At 39.8% G+C, this 6,882-nt stretch overlaps 1 long non-coding RNA gene across 1 annotated transcript; it reads left to right on the forward strand.

The window, feature by feature from the left end:
- Positions 1–5,079: 5,079 nt before the first annotated feature.
- Positions 5,080–6,499, forward strand: LOC121871240. Its single transcript, XR_006089853.1, has 2 exons — positions 5,080–5,144; positions 5,369–6,499. It is a non-coding gene; the product is annotated as an uncharacterized LOC121871240 (long non-coding RNA).
- The last annotated feature ends 383 nt before the right edge of the window (positions 6,500–6,882 follow it).

The following is a 6,882-nucleotide window of genomic DNA, read 5'->3' on the forward strand; positions in this document are numbered from 1 at the left end:
TCATGGTGTGTCACTATAGGACGTTATTCTACGTGACAATGTGGTGGTCAAGTCAGGAAATTGCACCAGTTATAGCCTATAATCTCTTCCTGGAGGAGTGTTGGTGGCAGCATCAGTACCGCAAACCTCACCTCCCACCTAACCTTTCAAGGCCAACAAGAAGAAGAAATGCAATACCTGTCATCACAATTTACACGTTTTTCTTCTCTTTTTGACAATAGCTTCAGCCCGCTCAGTTGGTAAATGCAGAAGGGACAAAAGTGTGCACCAGATGTCTCAGTACCAAAATGTACTGATTTACAAAATTTCGGCCTCGACATTTACGTTTTGACCTTAACGCTTCCAAAAGTTAACCTAACCTCTTGTGCTGGGCCCACACGTCTGACCAATGCACAAATATTAATTATAGTGTTGACGTCACCTGGTGTGTATATATTAGTGATGTTATATAGAGGATCTGTGTAAAGAGTGTGTAGTGATGGTGGGCACTATTCCACATGGTTTACATAGCGACGCATGGTCTGTACTGTGTTAAGTAAGCTTATAACACGTCATAAAGAGCGTGTGTACTGTGTTACATAGATGATATAAAGGTACAGTAGATATCAAAAAGAAGTTAAAACAAGAATAGGTCAAGCATGAGCAGTAATAAAGCTTTCTTTAAAAACAAACTCTTGGTTATACTCGAGGAAAAAAAAAATATGTAAAATTACTGTACAGGTTAAGACACGTGGACACGCCTGCAGCCACAGGAAATATCTTTACTCTTTTATCAGCGTTAGTTTGAACTGTGCAGACTGACAAACAGACGCATATGATAACACCCTACACCCCCCTCCCCCGGGAGTATATAACAGATTAGAAATGCAGCCTTAAAATCTATATAGCTACCTTGAGATGTACTGTTACTGGAAAATATTCTTCGTTATGATGCAAATGCATTACAGGAGGATCTAAATAAACTGCAGGGGTGGTCTGAAAAATGGCAAATGAAATTCAACGCCAGCAAGTGCAGCGTACTTAATATTGGAAGAACAAATACTTATAATGTATACAGCCTTAACAACATCAACCTAGAGAAGTCGACTTGTGAAAGAGACCTCGGGGTACTTGTAAGCCCGGACCTACGGCCTAGAAAACAGTGCGTTAATGTTCGAAATATGGCAAACAGAGTATTGGGTTTTATATCTAGAAGTGTAAGTAACAAGAGTGCAGAGGTCTTATTGCAACTATATTTGAGCTAGTCAGGCCGCACCTCGATTATGCGGTTCAGTTCTGGTGCCCTTATTATAGAATGGATATAAATTCACTAGAGTCGGTGCAGCGAAGAATGACAAAAATGATTCCGGGACTTAGAAACCTTCCATATCAGGATAGGTTAAAGAAACTTAACTTGCATTCCCTAGAAAGACGAAGAGTGCGGGGAGATATGATAGAAGTATTTAAGTGGGTGAAAGGAATCAATAAAGGGGATATAGATAAAGTTCTTATAATATCCGAGCAGGATAGGACTCGGAGCAACGGATTCAAGTTGGATAAGTTTAGGTTTAGGAGGAGATAGGAAGAAACTGGTTCACAAATAGGGTGGTGGACGAGTGGAACAAGCTTAGCAACTTTGTAGTAAGTGCGGGAACTCTGGAAAGTTTCAAAAGGAGGCTAGATAGATTCATGGATGATAGAGAGTGGTAGAAAACTCTCGACAGGAGCTGCCATGCACAGGCCAACCGGCCTATTGCAGACTCCTTATTTTCTTATGTTCTTATGATCGCATAAAACTCACAAGAATACCCATTGTTTATATATAAGACAAAAAGCGGTGGTGAGGCGGATGGTAAGCACACAAAAGCCAGTAAAATCCGGTGCTGGCTACTTCATATCTCATTATTTCCTCACAAGCAAAACATTGTGTTGATATTATGAACAGCTGACAATGTATTGTCTAACAAGTGACCTTTGACAGCTAAGAGAGTATGTTATTTTTGTACTGTAATGACTTTCTTTCCGTCATTGGTTCGGGGAGAAGTTCGATAGAAGCCCAGCCCAAGAGGAAGCAGGGCAGTGTAGAGGTGGGTGGCGGCGGGGCGGGTGGGTTGTATACGTGTGGGGGAACCTCACTCGGGGGCAGGAAGACGGGTAGGACTTACTCTTCCTGCTGCGACAAGTGATATCCTCGGTTCCTATTTACACACATTCAACAACGAGAACAGAATAATTAAATGTACAGTCCATATCAAGTCGTTTTTTGGGTTCATGACTTAGCATTATCATATTTGTTTTTGTTTATTATCCGATTATAATTAGTACTGTGTTAACTCGTAAGATTAAAAGCTACCAATACCGGTGTTATTTCAGGATCAAGTGTATTCATGGTGATGGTGGGCGACTAGACGGGTTGGGGAGGCCTTGGTGGGGTCAGGCGGCCAGCAAACCTGTCTTATATCATGCACAAGGCAATCAAGTGTAAGTTGATATTGGTAAAGGCTTCCTAATGTATCATCTTTATGGAACTTCCGAGATGCACGATTAAACTGGGACAACCTGAAGATTAGACACCATATTTCACCTAATGATTAAAAGCACCCCTTACGCTAACTTAACCCAACTAAACCTAATTCGACTTAAACAACCAATCTAACTTAAACCTAACTGGTCCGACTTATGGGCAATTTCACTAAATACCAGCCTAGAACGGCCTTTCATTTCTTGGTTTATTTATATACAAGTTCCTAATAACAGATACCTGAAGGTCATTCCTATTGGCTTAGAGCAGGCAGAGGTCAAAGCCGCACAAAGTATCACTACACTAACTCTTGATATAGGCGATATAGAGACTTGAAGTTTGTTTCTCTATAAATATCCCTTCCTCATTATCTATTAGCGATATTTTGAAACTATGATATATTCGACTGACAACAACTACGACTCCTCACACTCAGAATCCTAACCGTCGGTGTTAAAATGTTTCCCTGGGAGACTGAAGTACTGTGCTGTCTTTACTTTTTTTTTATCATTTATTGGGCACCCCCCTACATCCTTGTGTAAGGTGAAGCGCAGAAGCGTTTACAGTGCCCAACAGGGAAGCATGCTAAGTTCATGCTTGCCTTTATGTGTCATGAGTTAAGGGCGTAGAAGTCTGAAGAGTCAAGGGCGTAGAAGCCTGAAGAGTCAATGGTTTATATCATCAAGTTATTGGAAGCTCCAACAAATTGTCAAAAGAATACGAATTCGCAACTTTCGATTTACACCAGGTACCTACTTTACTGCTAGGTGAACAGGAACTAATGGGGGCTAGGAAGTATGTCCAAACAACTTCCACCGGCCCGGGAATCTTGTCTTTACTGTACACCGCCGCCACTCTTCAAGTACCGGGCGGAGCGAGAAGTGAACGAGAGAGCAGTGATGTACTCTGAAGTTGGTAGTTGTTTACATCCTTGTCCGAGCGACATATGAGGCCTTAAAAAAAAATTTTCTAGCTTTTGATTTATATTTCGCTCATGGCATGACATAAGGGGTGTATAATGTTCATGGTATGACATAGTAGACAGTGGATATGGAGGGACGGTGTACAATGAACCTACCACTGCTTACTGTCATCATATATTTCTGAAGGTGACTCTCGCAAGCCTGGGATAAGTCACAGATCATACATTACTCATCCACCACTATGAGAAGTTTGTAAGATCGAATATTATTTTCTGTGTTAGATGTTTAATAATTAACAACAAGAACGATCAATACCTCAATTCAAACATCACAAGTAAAACAATAATAATAATAATAATAATAATAATAATAATAATAATAATAATAATAATAATAATAACAATAATATAAATAATAATAATAATAATAATAATAATAATAATAATAATAATAATAACAATAATATAAATAATAATAATAATAATAATAATAATAATAATAATAATAATAATAACAATAATATAAATAATAATAATAATAAATGATGAGGTAACACTACTGTATATTGTGAGTAGCAGCAGGAGGTCGTACAAGAACGAGAAACTATTGTTTAAATCTAGTCATTAATATTCTCCGAGTAAGGTTATCGTAGTTATCGTACATCAGCAGCACAGAGGTAAACAAAGAATTTCCTTTTCCTGTAATAATTATGTCCAGTACACTTAGAAATCAATGTACTTTATTTTAACAGTATTGCAAATTATAAGGAAAGTGAGACCACCTGAAGATTAGACACTCCAGCTTATTTCACTTGAAGATTAACCACCCTAACTCTAGCTTAAGGATTAGGTTAGGTTAGATTAGGTTAGTGCTAGAGTAGGTTAGGTTAGATTAGATTAGGTTAGGTTAGTGCTAGAGTAGGTTAGGTTAGCGCTCGGGTGGCTAATACATAATGGAAATAAACTGGGGTGCCTAATATGCAAGTGATCCGAAAGGAGAATTTTTTATAACATCTCACTTCCCTTAACTCCATAAATATCAACGCCAAAGCAACCAACTACCTAACCTAACCCCACGTCAAGTTACATATTATACCACTCCATTCCCACATCAACCTACCCATCCCTGTTAAACCAATCACTCATCAACTCCACATCAACTCATCCCATGTTAGATGTTCGTCTATGTGTAAAATCCAGTGATATTTTGATTTGGTTGAGCGAGAAAGATGTTCATTGATGGGTGTTTATATTTTGACATGGCAATATTCTCGTACGTGTTTATCTCTTTGGTCAGTATCTTTAAGTCTCCCGAGGTTAGGTTAGGTTAGGTTAGCTTGTGTTTGGTTAGATTAGCGTTAGGGTGGTTAGTCATCAGGTAATCCAAATTATTTCTTATAACAAAACATTCATCAAGCCAGGTTTTGTAAGTAAATAATTTTTTGGACACAAAGATGTTTTGAACGATCTTTATATATTATTTTATTTATACACACTAAATTAAAAAAAAATAATCTGGAGTATTTCTAACAACCAACACACACACAGTACACGGTGTATACACATAAGAGTTACGCAACACACGAGACAGAAGGAAGAGTGTGCGAGGTTGTCCCAGAATATTAGGCAATGATGCACGAGTATATAAGGCTGGGCAGCCAAGCCGTCCTCACACACTCACAGCCACACTGATCGGAATTAAGCCGTATTTCAGCTCCATTGGTATTTCCCTCCTTAATTTTGACATTTTCTTTCTTACTCTTTTCAATAAAGGAATTGCATAATTTGCACAATTAAATAAACAAATAAATAAATAAATAAATAAATATATATATATATATATATATATATATATATATATATATATATATATATATATATATATATATATATTAAATATCCGAATATTTGTTGCAAGGATTTAACATTCTTTATGTACCTTCTAGAGATCACCAAGATGGTTAGCGTTCGTGTTCTCCTGCTGCTGTTGGTGACCTTCGTCGCTCTAGCCACTGTATGTGATGCCCTGGTGCCGTGCCCATCGTTCCCCAGCTGCTGCAGGAAAAGAAACTGTCATGCTCTCTGTCCTTCCTGTAAAGAAGCCAGACACTTCCAAAGAGGAGTGAGGAAACGCCCTGTTAGCAGGTGTAACATCATTGGCAACTTCATCAATGTGGATCCCTTCAGCAACCCCAACAGCCCCATCTTCCCAGCTCCGCCCATCATCTGCAGATAAGACAGTGGAGGAACTGTTCTAATCCAAGTATCACTGAGCAATTGCCCTCAAGGTCGAGGCCCGGCAGAGAACCCGGCACCCTGACTGGGTTCCGTTGCTGGTCAGTCAGTGCCTGCAGCAAGCTGTGTCAACTCAGTGATGGGCGACGCTCCACGGATCATTAGTCTCAAGACAATGCTAAGTGGACGTGGAAGCCGGCGCAGTTACAGCCCTCGGCGAAATTGTGTTGCTGCCTCAAGACCATCCTCGGTGAGCGTGAGTGGCAAGACCACAACGCAAAAGACCTGAGTCCTTACCCAAGACCAACGGTGATCCTGTGTGCTGAAAGTGTTACAAAGTCGAGTGAAAAATCTTCAGATTGTCTCCGACTGGTGACAAAAGCCGACAGTTTTTGGCTGTTTAGTGAGTTGAGTCACGAGACGAGAGAAGTCGCCCAGTGCGAGTCTTTCGTGTGGCCCTTATCAGTGTGTTCCTGACAGTGTTGAGCTGTGAGTAGACCTACGAGTCTGTCTCCAGCTGACAGTGTTGAGCTGTGAGTAGACCTACGAGTCTGTCTCCAACTGCCAGTGCAAAGCTGTGAGTAGACCTATGAGTCTGTCTCCAGCTGCCAGTGCAGAGCTGTGAGTAGACCTACGAGTCTGTCTCCAGCTGCCAGTGCAGAGCTGTGAGTAGACCTACGAGTCTGTCTCCAGCTGGTTCTTCCAAATCATTCATATGAATGTTTTTAACTGTGATTACTCTTTTATTTCATCAAGGCATTATTTTACCTCAAGATTTAACACTAATATTTCTAGATTTATTGTGCAAGTTTGTGCATTAAATATATATTATTTATATCGAACGGTATATCTTACTCAGCCTTTATATGATACAATACAAGCACTACCACTACACTACCTAGGCGGGTTTTAATTGTTCACAACACTATGAATAATGAATAACAAATTAACAAACATCAAAACAATAAAAATGTCACAGTACTAATTAAAACAATACAAGTTACAGCTTTGGCCGAAGTACTGTATAATGAAACCTGACCAACCAACACGGTGAATGGTGTTGCTGGTGACCCTTTCCAAGATTCCACAGGCCTGCCAACTGTTTATGGGCTCCACGTGTGCGTGTGCCGAATGGCTAGTCATTTCTGAGATGTATTCGGCAAAACCCCGGGAAGATACTTTATTTTCTCACTGTACAAGCAGTTGTCGGTTAGCTCCAGCGGGT

The sequence above is a fragment of the Homarus americanus genome, unplaced genomic scaffold (genome assembly GCF_018991925.1).
Source record: "Homarus americanus isolate GMGI-L3 unplaced genomic scaffold, GMGI_Hamer_2.0 scaffold40565, whole genome shotgun sequence".
Taxonomy (NCBI): Eukaryota; Metazoa; Arthropoda; class Malacostraca; order Decapoda; family Nephropidae; genus Homarus; species Homarus americanus.